General features: G+C 45.2%; 2 non-coding genes across 2 annotated transcripts; both read left to right on the top strand.

Moving 5' to 3' along the window:
• Positions 1-435: 435 nt before the first annotated feature.
• On the top strand, positions 436-509 carry trnan-guu (transfer RNA asparagine (anticodon GUU)). Its single transcript has one exon. It is a non-coding gene; the product is annotated as a tRNA-Asn (tRNA).
• An 11,025-nt stretch (positions 510-11,534) lies between these two features.
• Positions 11,535-11,607, top strand: trnav-uac (transfer RNA valine (anticodon UAC)). Its single transcript has one exon. It is a non-coding gene; the product is annotated as a tRNA-Val (tRNA).
• Positions 11,608-12,755: the final 1,148 nt, after the last annotated feature.

Below are 12,755 nucleotides of genomic sequence, written 5' to 3'. Positions count from 1 at the left end.
CTGACTATTCAATGCTGTGTGTGGCCAACTGCAGGTTGATTTTGAACTTGTGTCTCCTGTCACATGAAATAAATGAGGGCAGCAGGCGCTTCTCTGCCTGACACCGGGAAAAAGTGAGACAGATCTTGGAGCAAGATTCTGGTTATTGCCAAAAAACAATGGAAATATTAATGCTGGAAAGCAAATGTCTGAAAGAACAGTGACCCCGACCTGATTGGAACACAAAACCTCCGGATTTATCGTCAGACACACTACCGTTGCGCCACGAGGCCTACACAGTGCAGTGGAGATGTTCGTCGAAATGAAGGTTCTGCAATACAAGGGGCTTGGAAATCAGGAGAACCAGTTTCGAGGTTTGAATTTCGAGATAAACCCATGGTGCAGAGCCAAAAGATCCCTGGCAGCGATCAGTGACAGGAAGATGCAACTTAAGCAGTCCTGACTAGCTCAGTCGGTAGAGTATGAGACTGTTAATCTCAGGGTTGTGAGTTCAAACCCCACGTTGGACGAATTATTTTCCTTACACTTTTTTGGTGCTTTCACAGGAAAACATCATGAATGAACCCATAATCTTCTTTTGCACAATGAAAGAAATGCGAACTGAGGGAGAGTTGATCATTTAATCATTTATTCTGTGTTCTGTATAAGAACACAAAAACCAGGAGCAGGAGTCGGCCATTTGGCCCTTAGAGCCTGCGTTCTTATGCACTGAAACAAATTTTAACCGTGTTTTTAAATGAGCAGTGCGAGATATTTAGAGGGCACATTTCAATGCTTCACAAAACCATTCCTTTCGCTACAGCCACCCAGGATCGACTCCCGGTTTGAGAAGTAACTTTAATATCACTGTTTGTAATTGAAATGGCGTCATTACACTGGAAAGTTTCAAAACGGGCACTTGTTCAGTGTAGCTGGAAGGCCCAGTTACCGGGATATCCTCTCCCCTGGGGTTTTCCTGAGCCTGTGCTCGATGAACGGGGAGCTTTGGCACGGGTCCGAGGTAGCTTGCATGTGTAGGCTGCTTGCTGGCTTCAGGTGGTCTCTTACCAGTGTGATCAATTCTTCAAACGACTTGCTTGCTGGTTTCTCGTGTGCGAGCAGGTCCTTCATTGAAGCGTATGTTTTCGAGCCGCAGCTGGTCAAGAGATGGGCTCTTCTCTTGTCTGCCTTATTGTCGCCTAACCAGTCTTTGGTTACAAAGCTTTGCTGGATCCTTTCTATAAAGTCCTCCCAATTATCTCCAGCATTGTATTTTTCATCTGAGCCGTTGGTCGCCATTCTGTGGATTCTGTAATCCCGTAACTCGTCGCCACTGAAAAGTCCTGACCCTGTAATACAGACTCACACGAGGCACATACTGAAGTCAAGTTCACTCTGGACCTGCACCTTTATTACACAGATCTCGAATGCCACACTTGCCTGAGATCTATCCTTATATACCTGTCTGGGAAAGGTATCAGGTGTCTCCTGCAAATGCACCCCTGGTGGTAAGGTAAGTTTGTGGTTACAGGTCATCTCTGGTTACAGTCATGTATGGCATGGTAAGGTACAGTTATGTACAGTAGTGTGAGATACATGGCAGTATTGGTATTTATGGTGATTACAGCAATTATTAATCTTCTCACAGACCTCAATTATTTTTATGCGATCAATTGATCGAGGATTGAAACCAGGTTAGTGCGCCAGATCTTAACCCCTCGACCACCAGGGAACAGTTACGATACATGTTGATATACTTATATATATTTATATATGTCCCTGAATATCAACGGCTACCGACCTAGACCTCGGGGTGCAACGGAAGAGTGTCTAACTTTGAGTGAGAGAAATTGTTCCACAGTGACACCCATCTCATCCTTTGTTCACTTTTAAACACGAGAAACTGAGACAGGGGAATAAATAGAGAAACCAAAGCACAGGGTTATAGACAAGAGGAAGAGAGAAGGGGAAAAATACTGTCCCCACCCAGAACGAATGCAGAAACCCCTCTGCTGCGCTCGGGGTGACCGCCCACAGCCTGGATACACTAACGTCCCAACAGCTCATTGACTGTCGGAGTGGGACTGTGCGTTGCTTCAGAGGACAGCTCGAAAAAGCAAAGTCACTGATTCCGTCTCATGTGCTCCTCCAAGCAAGAAGAGCAACACACTAAAAATGCTCCAATAATTGTTACACCTTATCTTCAGATTTGTTAAACAGTTGGCTCGTTGGTGAAGGGGTATGATTCTTTTTTCGGGGTTGATACTTGAAATTTGCGAGATGGCCCGGGTTCAAATCCTGGACGAGCCCTCACTTTACCCAAGAATTTTGAAATTGCATCGAGCATTTGCAAAGAAGGTCTTGCATTTCTTCAACACTTTTCAGGAACTCATGACGCCCCAAAGCGCTTTATAGCCATTGAGTTATGTTTGAAGTGTTGATGTGTTGTATTGTGGGGAAAGATGTGCCCAAATCACCCCACACGAACCGCAACACTTGCAAATAATCAGTTGCAAGTTCGGTGCAAATAATCAGGTGCCTCAAGGACTTGGACTTTCTGTGAATGAGTTTTGCTTGTACCTGCGTTCAAGCTTGAAACAGTAACTGGGCTTCCATCTCACGGGAGCAGTGTGTAGCGGTTAGTGAGTAGGTGACCAGGTTGATGTGCGCAGCTTTCAATCTTTGAAATTTCACCAAACAAAGAAACGGTGAATCCAACTGTCCCTGTAAGCGACGGATTGAAGAGATCGGTGCTCCAAACAGAGCTGGAACACGCACAGTGCAGGAATAGGGTCCGCAACATTAAATGTCAAAGTTATTAAGCAGACAATAATTAAACATACACTTAACAGTAGATACAGCCAAACCATGCGAATGTTAGCCGAAGAACTCAAACACGTTACAGTTCCCAGCTCGGTGTACAAATTGATCAAACATTAATCGGATTCTAAACTATCTGTTCCAAATGGCACATTTTATATCTTTGCCTTACCCCTGCTACGTGACAATTTAAACTTTGAATAGTATTACCGAAAACAAGTGCCCAACTTCTGATGGAAGGTCATTAACCTGAAACGTTAACTCTGTTTCTCTCTCCACAGATGCTGCCTGACCTGCTCAGTGTTTCCAGCATTTACTCTTTTTATTCCCCAAATTTATAATCAGAATATCACTTCACTTGTCATCTAACTACGCTCCTTCCTGATATGTAGCCTTGTCCTACAAACCAGGCTCCTTTCGGATGATTCAGGCATTCATTGGAATTATAACTTCTTAATGATAACAATTATGTGAAGTATGGAATGATGTAATAATTGCCACCAGAGCGCGCGACTGTTGGAGCCCTAATGGTCACCTGCCCACACGAACAGGGCCAGTATAAAAGGTTGGCTGCCATGTAGTTCATGCACTCTGGAGTTGTAATAATGAAGAGGAAGGTCACACTAAGTTTAGCTTACAGTACTCAGCCTCGGGGAGTTCTTCTATGCACAACAATTGGCGACGAGTAACAGAATTCGAATTTTCACGCAACCATGGCTGCTGTTGGAATATTAGAGAGATCCAAAGAGGATGATGATTGGGAAGCCTTCGTCGAGCAGCTCGACCTGTACTTTGTGGCCAACGAGCTGGAAGGAGACACTAACGTGGCCGAGCACAGGGCAGTTCTCCTCAACATCTGTGGGCCTAAAATATACAGCCTCATCAAGAATCTGCTCACACCGACAAAACCAAAGGAGAAGGAATATTCAGCGTTGTGCACACTGGTTTGGGACTAGCGAAAGCCGAAGGAGAATATCCTCATGGCCAGATATCGTTTTTACACGCACCATCGCTCCGGGGACCAGGACCTGGCGGATTATGTCACTGACCTGAGACACCTCGCGGGACTTTGCTATTTTGGAGCTGCGTTGGGGCAAATGCTGTGGGACCTTTACGTGCTGGGCATCAGCCACGAGGTCATTCTTCGAAAGCTGCTGGCTGCTGAAAACCGAGACCAGAGCTGGGCCATCGCGATCGCCCAGGCATGCATGGCCACGGACGATAACACCAAACAGATATCTTCTCAACATCGAAGCTCATCGGCAAGTACTGTGCATAAAATGATGTCGCTAGCAGGCCGAAATGCATATGGCAGGGACTATACGTCTGTGGCTGCAAGACCTGTGATGACTCAGAGTCCGCCTTCGGGGATCGATGTGAATCTATTAGCACCGTGTTGGTGCTGCGGGGATAATCCTCGGGCCCATCAATATCGATTCAAGCACTACGTGTGCAAAGGCTGCACAACGATGGGGTACCTCCAGTGAATGTGCAAACGTGCTGTGACATACCACGTGGCAGAGGATGATCGATCCGGCACGGATTATGCAGCACAGGCATCTCAACCGGAGGAACAAGGACTCCCAGGTGCCGGTGGGCATGTTGCATTTCGTGAGGGTGTCTTTGAGGGTGTGGCCGAAACGTTTCCTCTGCCGACCTGGGGCTCGCTTACCGTGTCGGAGTTCTGAGTAGAGCGTTTGCTTAGAGAGTCTCGTGTTGGGCATGTGGACAATGTGGCAAGCCCAACGAAGCTGGCCGAGTGTGGTCAGTGCTTCAATGCTGGGGATGTTGGCCTGATCGAGAACACTGATGTTGGTGCGTCTGTCCTCTCAGGGGATTTGCAGGATCTTGCGGAGACAGCCCTGGTGGTATTTCTCCAGTGATTTGAGATGTCTGCTGTATATAGTCCATGTCTCGGATCCATACCGCGGGGCAGTTATCACCACCGCCCTGCACACCATAAGCTTGGTGCCAGATTTGAGGTCCTGGTCTTCAAACACTCTCCTCCTCAGGTGATCGAAGGCTGTGCTGGCACACTGGAGGCGGTGTTGGACCTCGTCTTCGATGTCTGCCCTTGCTGATAGTAGGATCCCGAGGCGTGGAAAATGGTCCACGCTGTCGAAGGCAACACTTACAGCCTTCTTAAATATAGCACCCTCTTTCTATTCTCTTGAAAACAGTTCCTGATTTCTCGGCTAGCTGTGTAGGTTAGAGCTGTGGTTTTATCCTGTGATAGATTCTATCATAGTGTTTCCGAAGTGTAGTAGTTATCACATTCGCCTCACACACGAAAGGTCCCCGGTCCGAACCCGGGCGGAAAGATCTTGAAAACTTGAAAATGGGCCGAATGGCTGACTCCTGTTCCTAACTCTTACATTCTTATGATCTCTTGACCTTTCACAGGAGAACAAACTCTCCTCTGAACATGCATGAGAAAGCTCCAGAAAACATTTCCGTCCGAGGTGCTTTCGCGTGTGAGGCGAACGTGTTAACCGTTACACTGCGGAAACATCTCCACTTTCAGCACCGGATTACCAAAATTAAACCCAATGAGATCGGGATAAAAGTTCCTCACATGCTCAGGGCAAAATATCTGATTGATGGTCCACAAAAGAATGAACAAACTTCAGCACGAGGTCAGACGGAAATGTTAAGCGAGCACGTGGACTGCTGAATTGCACTTTTCAGGAGTTGGTGATGACACAACAAATGGGTTCCGCTTGAAGATCAGAAAAGTAACACGTGGGATTCGAACCCTCACCTTCAGAAAAAACTGCAATTTGAACACAGCACCTTCGACCGCTCGGCCATCCTGACTATGCAGTGCTTTATGTGGCCACCTGCAGGTTGATTTTGAACTTTTGTGTCCTGTCACATGAAATAAATAAGGGCAGCAGGCGTATCTCTGCCTGACACCGGGGAAACAGTGAGACAGACCTTGGAGCAAGGGTCTGGTTATTGCCAAACAGCCAAGGAAATAATAATTCTGGTAGAAAAATATCCAAACAAACACTGACCCTAACGTGATTTGAATACGCAGCCTTCTAATTTGGAATCAGACACACTACCGTTGCACCATGAGACCGACACAGTGAGCTGGAGATGTTCGTCTATATGAAGCTTCTGCAATACAAGGGGCTTTAAAATCCCCGCCCATTCCCACCAGGTATCACAAACAGCGCTCACCAGACAGTCACCGAATGGTTTGCTCGGAAACTTTTCTCTTGCTTTCACGGGAAACCATCATTACTTAACCCCTCACCTTCTTTTGCACAATCAAACAAATGCTAACTCGGGGACATTCCATACTTCAATCATTTGGCCTGTGCTTTGCATCTTAACTCGAAAGCCATATCCCATTATTTTCACTGTATTTTAGCTTTCTGGTTCAAAGTCTTCAGGGATCTGGGGCAACTTTTATCAAATTTAGCAGCACCGGTTTTTCCTATCGTGCACACAAAATAAAATCACTCGTGAAGATAAAATCCCACCGTGCGTATTTTCAGATTCAATGCTGTCGGATTTCAAATAAAGTGAAATAATTTTACACTGAAAAGATTTGCAAGTGTTACTTGTATTTGTGTCTTTCATTAAACTTTGTGGCATCTGACTCCCGTTCATGCCACAGCTGAAAAAAAAAGGAGGGTTTGACGTTGACCAGCTCATCCTTTATATTCAGTGGTTTCTCACCCTTTGATGGGCTGCAGTACAGCGGATGTCACGTTGGCCTCACACGCAAAAGGTCCCCGGTGGATCCGTTTTGTCTCAGTCAAAGTTATCTATTTAATGAAGTGAAATAAATAGCAATTAAGGAATAAGTGAGCCCTTTTACCAGGAGAATAAATAGCAAATGCTGGAAATTTCAGCAGGACAGGCAGCATTTGCCAGGAGTCTAAACGCGGGATTAAACCAGGGACTTTTCCCGTGTAAAGCAAACGTGATAACCACTACACTACAGAGACCTCTGGTACAATAACCCCAATAGAGGGGAGGTGACCAGTGAGCTTCCTCTGTGCTGATCGGCATTGTGTGTCGCTCACCTGAAACAACTTCTGTCCCATACTGAAAGTTCTCAATCCTTCTCCTCCGCTGCCCTTTACAGAAATGTCAGGGATCACCCAGCCACCGTGTTCACTTCCACATCCTCACAGTGGGGCCACAGAGGCTCCTACCTTTCTATCCACAATCAGGGAACTCACCCAGTTTACAAAATTAAACCTGGAATACATGCCCGGCAAAGGGCAGGAGAAGCCAGATAGTCTGTAAGCTCGGTCTATCACAGAAAGTATTTGTATTCATGGTGGTTACAGCAATTATTAATCGTCTCACAGACATCAATTATTTTTATGCGATTAATTGATTGAGGATTGAAACCAGGTTAGTCCGCCGAGTCTTAACCGCTCGACCACCAGTGAACAGTTACGATACATGTCGATATATTTATATATATTTATATGTGAACCTGAATTTCAACGGCTACCTACCGAGACCTCGTGCTGCCCACGGTAGTGTGTCTGACTTTGAGTGAGATAAATTGTTCCACAGTGACACCCATTTCATCTTTTGTTCCCTTTTAAACACTAGAAACTGAGACAGGGGAATAAATAGAGAAACCAAAGCACAGCGTTATAGACAACAGGAAGAGAGAACGGGAAAGATATTGTCCATACCCAGAACTAATGCAGAAACCCCTCTGCTGTTCTCGGGGTGACCAGCCACAGCCGAGATACACTAACGTCCCAACAGCTCATTGACTGTCGGAGTTGGACCGTGCGGTGCTTCAGAACACAGGTCGAAAAAGCAAAGTCACTGATTCCATCTCATGTGCTCCTCCGATCAAGAATAGCAACACACTAAAAATGTTTCAATAATGGTTACACCTTATCTCCACGTTTATCAAGCAGTTGGCTCGTTTGTCTAGGGGTGTGATTCTCGCTTCGGGGTTATTACTTGAAATTTGCGAGAGGTCCCGGGTTCAAATCCCAGACAAACCCTCAGTTTACCCAAGAATTTTGAAATTGCATCAAACTTTTGCAAAGAAGGACTTGCATTTCTGCAACACCTTTCAGGAACTCATCACGCCCCAAAGCGCTTTGCATCCGTTGAGTTATGTTTGAAGTGTTGTCGTGTGGGGAAAGATGTGCCCATATCACCCCACACGAACCGCAACTCTTTGCGAAGGAGTTTGGTGCAAAAAATCAGGTGCCTCAGGGTCTTGGACTTTCTATGAATGAGTTCTGCTTGTACCTGCGTTCAAGCTTGTAACAGTAACTGTGCTTCCATCTCACGTGAGCAGCGTGTAGCGGTTAGTGAGTAGGTGACCAGGTTGATGTGCGCCGCTTTCAATCTTTTAAATTTCACCAAACAAAGAAACAGTGAATCCAACTGTCCCTGTAAGCGACGGATTGAAGGGATCGGTGCTCCAAACAGAGCTGGAACACACGCAGTGCAGGAATAGGGTCCGCAACATTAAATGTCAGAGTTATTAAGCAGACAATAATTAAACATACACTTAATAGTACTTACACCCAAACCTTGCGAATGTTAGCCGAAGAATTCAAACACGTTACAGTTCCCAGCTCGGTGTGCACATTGATCAAACATTAATCGGATTCTAAACTATCTGTTCCATATGCCACATTTTATATCTTTTCCTTACCCCTGCTTCGTGAAATTGAAACTTTTAATAGTATTACCTAACACAACTGCCCAACTTCTGATGGAAGGTCATTAACCTGAAACGTTAACTCTGTTTCTCTCTCCACAGATGCTGCCTGGCCTGCTTAGTGTTTCCAATATTTATTATTTTTATTCTCCAAACTTATCATCAGAGTATCACTTCCCTTGTCATCTAACTACGCTCCTCCCTGATATGTAGCCTTGTCCTACAAACCAAGCTCCTTTCTGATTATTCAGGCATTCATTGGAATTATAACTTCTGAACGATAACAATTATGTGAAGTATGTAACTATGTCATACTTGCCACCAGAGGGCGTGACTGTTGGAGTCCTAATGGTCACCTGCCCACACCTGCAGGGCCAGTATAAAAGGTTGGCTGCCATGTTGTTCAGGCACTCTGGAGTTGTAATAAAGAAGACTAAGATCACACTAAGTTTAGCTCACAGAACTCAGCCTCCTGGTGTTCTACTTTTCACAACAATTGGCGACGATTAACAGAATACAAACCTTCACACAACCATGGCTGCTGTTGGAATATTAGAGAGATTCATAGAGAGTGAAATAATTGAAGCAGCAGGCGGATCTCTGCCTGACACCGGGGAAACACGGAGACAGACCTTGGAGCAAAGGGCTATGGATGGAGTCGGCAAAACTTGAAGCATCTGATTCAGGACATTCGCGGGGCGTGGACATTCGGGAGTTTAATTACTTTGAAAGGAACATTTTTGTTTTGTGCCGTTTTGTTCAGAGAAATGTTTGTGAAAGGAATTTTTTGCAGGAAGGGATTCAGCATTTAACCTTCTGCCTTAGCACTTGTTTCTGGGAGTCAGGATCACATTTCGTGTCAATGTTATTCTTCCAGAATTAATATTTCATTTGCTGTTTGACAATAACCAGACCCTTGCTCCAAGGTCTGTCTCACTTTTTCCCCGATGTCAGGCAGAGATCCGCCTGCTGCCATGATTTATTTCATGTGACAGGACTCAAAAGTTCAAAATCAACCTGCAGGTGGCCACACACAGCACTGAATAGTAATGATGGCCGAGTGGTCTAAGGTGATGTGTTCAGGTCATTATAGATAGTGTTCGAATCCTATTGCAGACATTTCTTATATTGAATCATTGGGCAGAACCCATTTGCTTTGTCACCACCAACTCCTTAAAAGTGCGATTCAGCAGTCCACCTGCTCGCTTAACATTTCCGTCTGACCTGATGCTGAAATTTGTTCATTCTTTTGTAGAACGACAATTATTTATTTTGCCCTGAGCATGTGAGGAACCTTTCTCCCGATCTCATTGGGTTTAATTTTGTTAATCTGGTGCTGAAAGTGGAGATGTTTCCGCAGTGTAACGGTTAACACCTTCTAGTTTTTTGAGTTCATGCTCGACTTTCTCCTTGAGTGCATATGGTACTGAACGGGGCTTGTAGTAAACCAATCTAGCGTCCTTCTGTACCCTGACACTCGCCTTGAAGCCTTGGATAGGACTGTCCGTTTCGCAGAACACCTTTGGACACTTCTTGATAACCTCATCCGTTGATGAAAATCTCGCTTCCACACAGAAAATCTGACTACAATCCAGCTTCAGTGAGCTTAATCAATTTCTTCCTTGTAAGGCAGACTTGTCTCTTTTCACCACTATTCGAGGCAAGTTCTGAAATTAATCTTTATATTTCACCGATCGGTACAGTGATCTGACCAACCACAGGAATTTATTCTCCCGAGTAGCCTCGCAGCTCTATCATGGGTTTCTCCAGTTGGAAATCACGCAATTTGTCGCGGTACAGTTACTCCGGTATTACACTCACGGATGCACCCGTGTCAATTTCCATTGGTATCTTGAATCCAGCAACATCTATGTGGATTTTGATGCTTTCCGAATCACTGTCCGTTAAACTCGTGCTCCTGATGATGTGTAACTCTAACATCTCCTCGTCCTGTTGTTGGTCTTCTATACGATGAAGTCTCTTGGGATTTCGACTCAGAGCTTTGAACGCTGGACTCATCGCTTTAACAACAGGTTTACCCTTCAGGCGGCATGCCTTCATAAGATGACCAGTCTTTCTGTCGAAGAAACACTCTGCCTTCACGTGTGGACAACTTTGAGCAATGTGATGTCCCAGGCACCTACAGCATGACTTCAACGCTCTGGTCGAATTTGCAGTTTCTGACGCTTTGGGCACTGCTTGTAATACCCTCAAATGCTCTGATAATGACTCCACGAGAAATGTGTCGTTCTTTAACTGTAGTGACTTGAGTCCTTTATTGATAACCTTAATTGGTGGCCTGCCTTTTATACTAGGCCAGGCACACCTGTGCAGCTAAGCTACAAGTCTCCCACTGCAGTGCCCTCTGGTGGCACACCTTGTAATAGTACAAGCAGTAACCATGTAGAACACATGACAGGTGTCACTGTGGAACCGTTTCACTCACTCAAAGTTAGACGCACTACCGTGGGCGCCACGAGGTCTAGGTAGGCAGCCATTGACATTCAGGTTCATATATAAATAAAAATTAAATATATCGACATGCATCGTAATTGTTCCCTGGTGGTCGAGGGGTTAAGATCCGGTGCACTAACCTGGTTTGACATGTATCGTAGCTATTCCCTGGTGGTCGAGGGGTTAAGACCCGGCTCACTAACCTGGTTTCAATCCTCGATCAATTCATCGCATAAAAATAATTGAGGTCTGTTAGACGATTAATAATTGCTGTAATCACCATGAATACCAATACTTTCTGTGATAGACCGAGCTTGCAGACTATCTGGCTTCTCCTGCACTTTGCCGGGCACGTGTTTGGGGTTTAACTTTGTAAACTGGGTGAGTTCGCTGATCGCGGGGAGACGGTAGGAGCCTCTGTGGCCCCACTGTGAGGATGTGGAAGTGAACACGGTGGCTGGGTGATCCGTGCCATTTCTGTAAAAGGCAGCGGAGGAGAAGGATTGAGAACTTTCAGTGTGGGACAGAAGTTGTTTCAGGTAAGCCAACACATTCCCGATCAGCACAGAGGGAGCTCACTGGTCAGCTCCTCGCTGTGGGGGTTGTTATATGAGAGGTTTCTGTAGTGTAGTGGTTATCACGTTTGCTTTACACGCGAAGTGTCCCTGGTTCAATCCCAGGCAGAAACATTATGTTTAAACTTGCTGTGGATGAACAATCAGAGGCGAGTTTCGTCTCCCTGCAAATGCTGCCTGGCCTGCTGAGATTTCCAGCATTTGCTGTTTTTATTTGCTATTTATTCTCCTGGCAAAAGGGCTCCCTTATTCATTAATTGCTCTTTATTTCACCAATAAAAAGATAACTTTGAGTGAGATAAAAAGGATCCACCGGGGACCTTTTGCGTGTGAGGCCAACGTGATATCCGCTACACTGCAGCCCATCAAAGGGCGAGAAACCACTGCATATAAAGGATGAGCTGACAAATATCAGGGGCAGTGCAGTCTGGTCAATGTCAAAGCCTCCTTTATTATTCAGCAGTGGCATGAACGGTAGTCAGACGCCACAAAGTTTAATTAAAGACACAAATACAAGTAACACTTGCAAATCTTTTCAGTGTAAAATTCTTTCACTTTATTTGAAATGCTACTGCGTTGAATCTGAAAATACACACCGTGGGATTTTATCTTCACTACTGATTGTAGTTTGTGTGCACGGTAGGAATAATCGGTGCTGATAAATTTGATAAAAGTTGCCCCAGATTCGTGGTGTCATCGGCAATGAACACTTTCAACCAGAAAGCTAAAATACATTGCGTAAAATGGGTTAACATGCATAAGAACATAAGATCATGAGAAATAGGAGCAGGAGTGGTCCATACGGCCCCTCGAGCCTGCTCCACCATTTAATACAATCATGGCTGATCTGATAATGGACTCAGGTCCATTTGCCTGCCCGCTCCCCAAAGCACAGGCCAAATGATTGAAGTATGGAGTGTCCCTGAGTTAGCATTTGTTTGATTGTGTAAAGAAGGTGAGGGGTTAATTAATGATGGTTTCCCGTGAAAGCAAGAGAAAAGTTTTCGAACAAAGCATCCGGTGACTGTCAGCTGAGCGCTGCTTTTGATGCCTGGTGGGAATGGGCAGGGATTTTAAAGCACCTTGTATTGCAGAACCTTCATATAGATGAACATCTCCAGCTCACTGTGTAGGCCTCGTGGTGCAACGGTGGTGTGTCTGACTCCAGATCAACAGGTTGTGTGTTGAAATCATGTTTGGGTATTGCTCTTTTGGATATTGTTCTTCCAGAATTAATATTTCCTTTGCTGTTTGGCAATAAC

This window comes from Pristiophorus japonicus, unplaced genomic scaffold, assembly GCF_044704955.1.
Source record: "Pristiophorus japonicus isolate sPriJap1 unplaced genomic scaffold, sPriJap1.hap1 HAP1_SCAFFOLD_70, whole genome shotgun sequence".
Classification (NCBI taxonomy): Eukaryota; Metazoa; Chordata; class Chondrichthyes; family Pristiophoridae; genus Pristiophorus; species Pristiophorus japonicus.
Note: the sequence above shows the minus strand (reverse complement) of the source record. Positions and strands in the feature narration are given on the sequence as shown.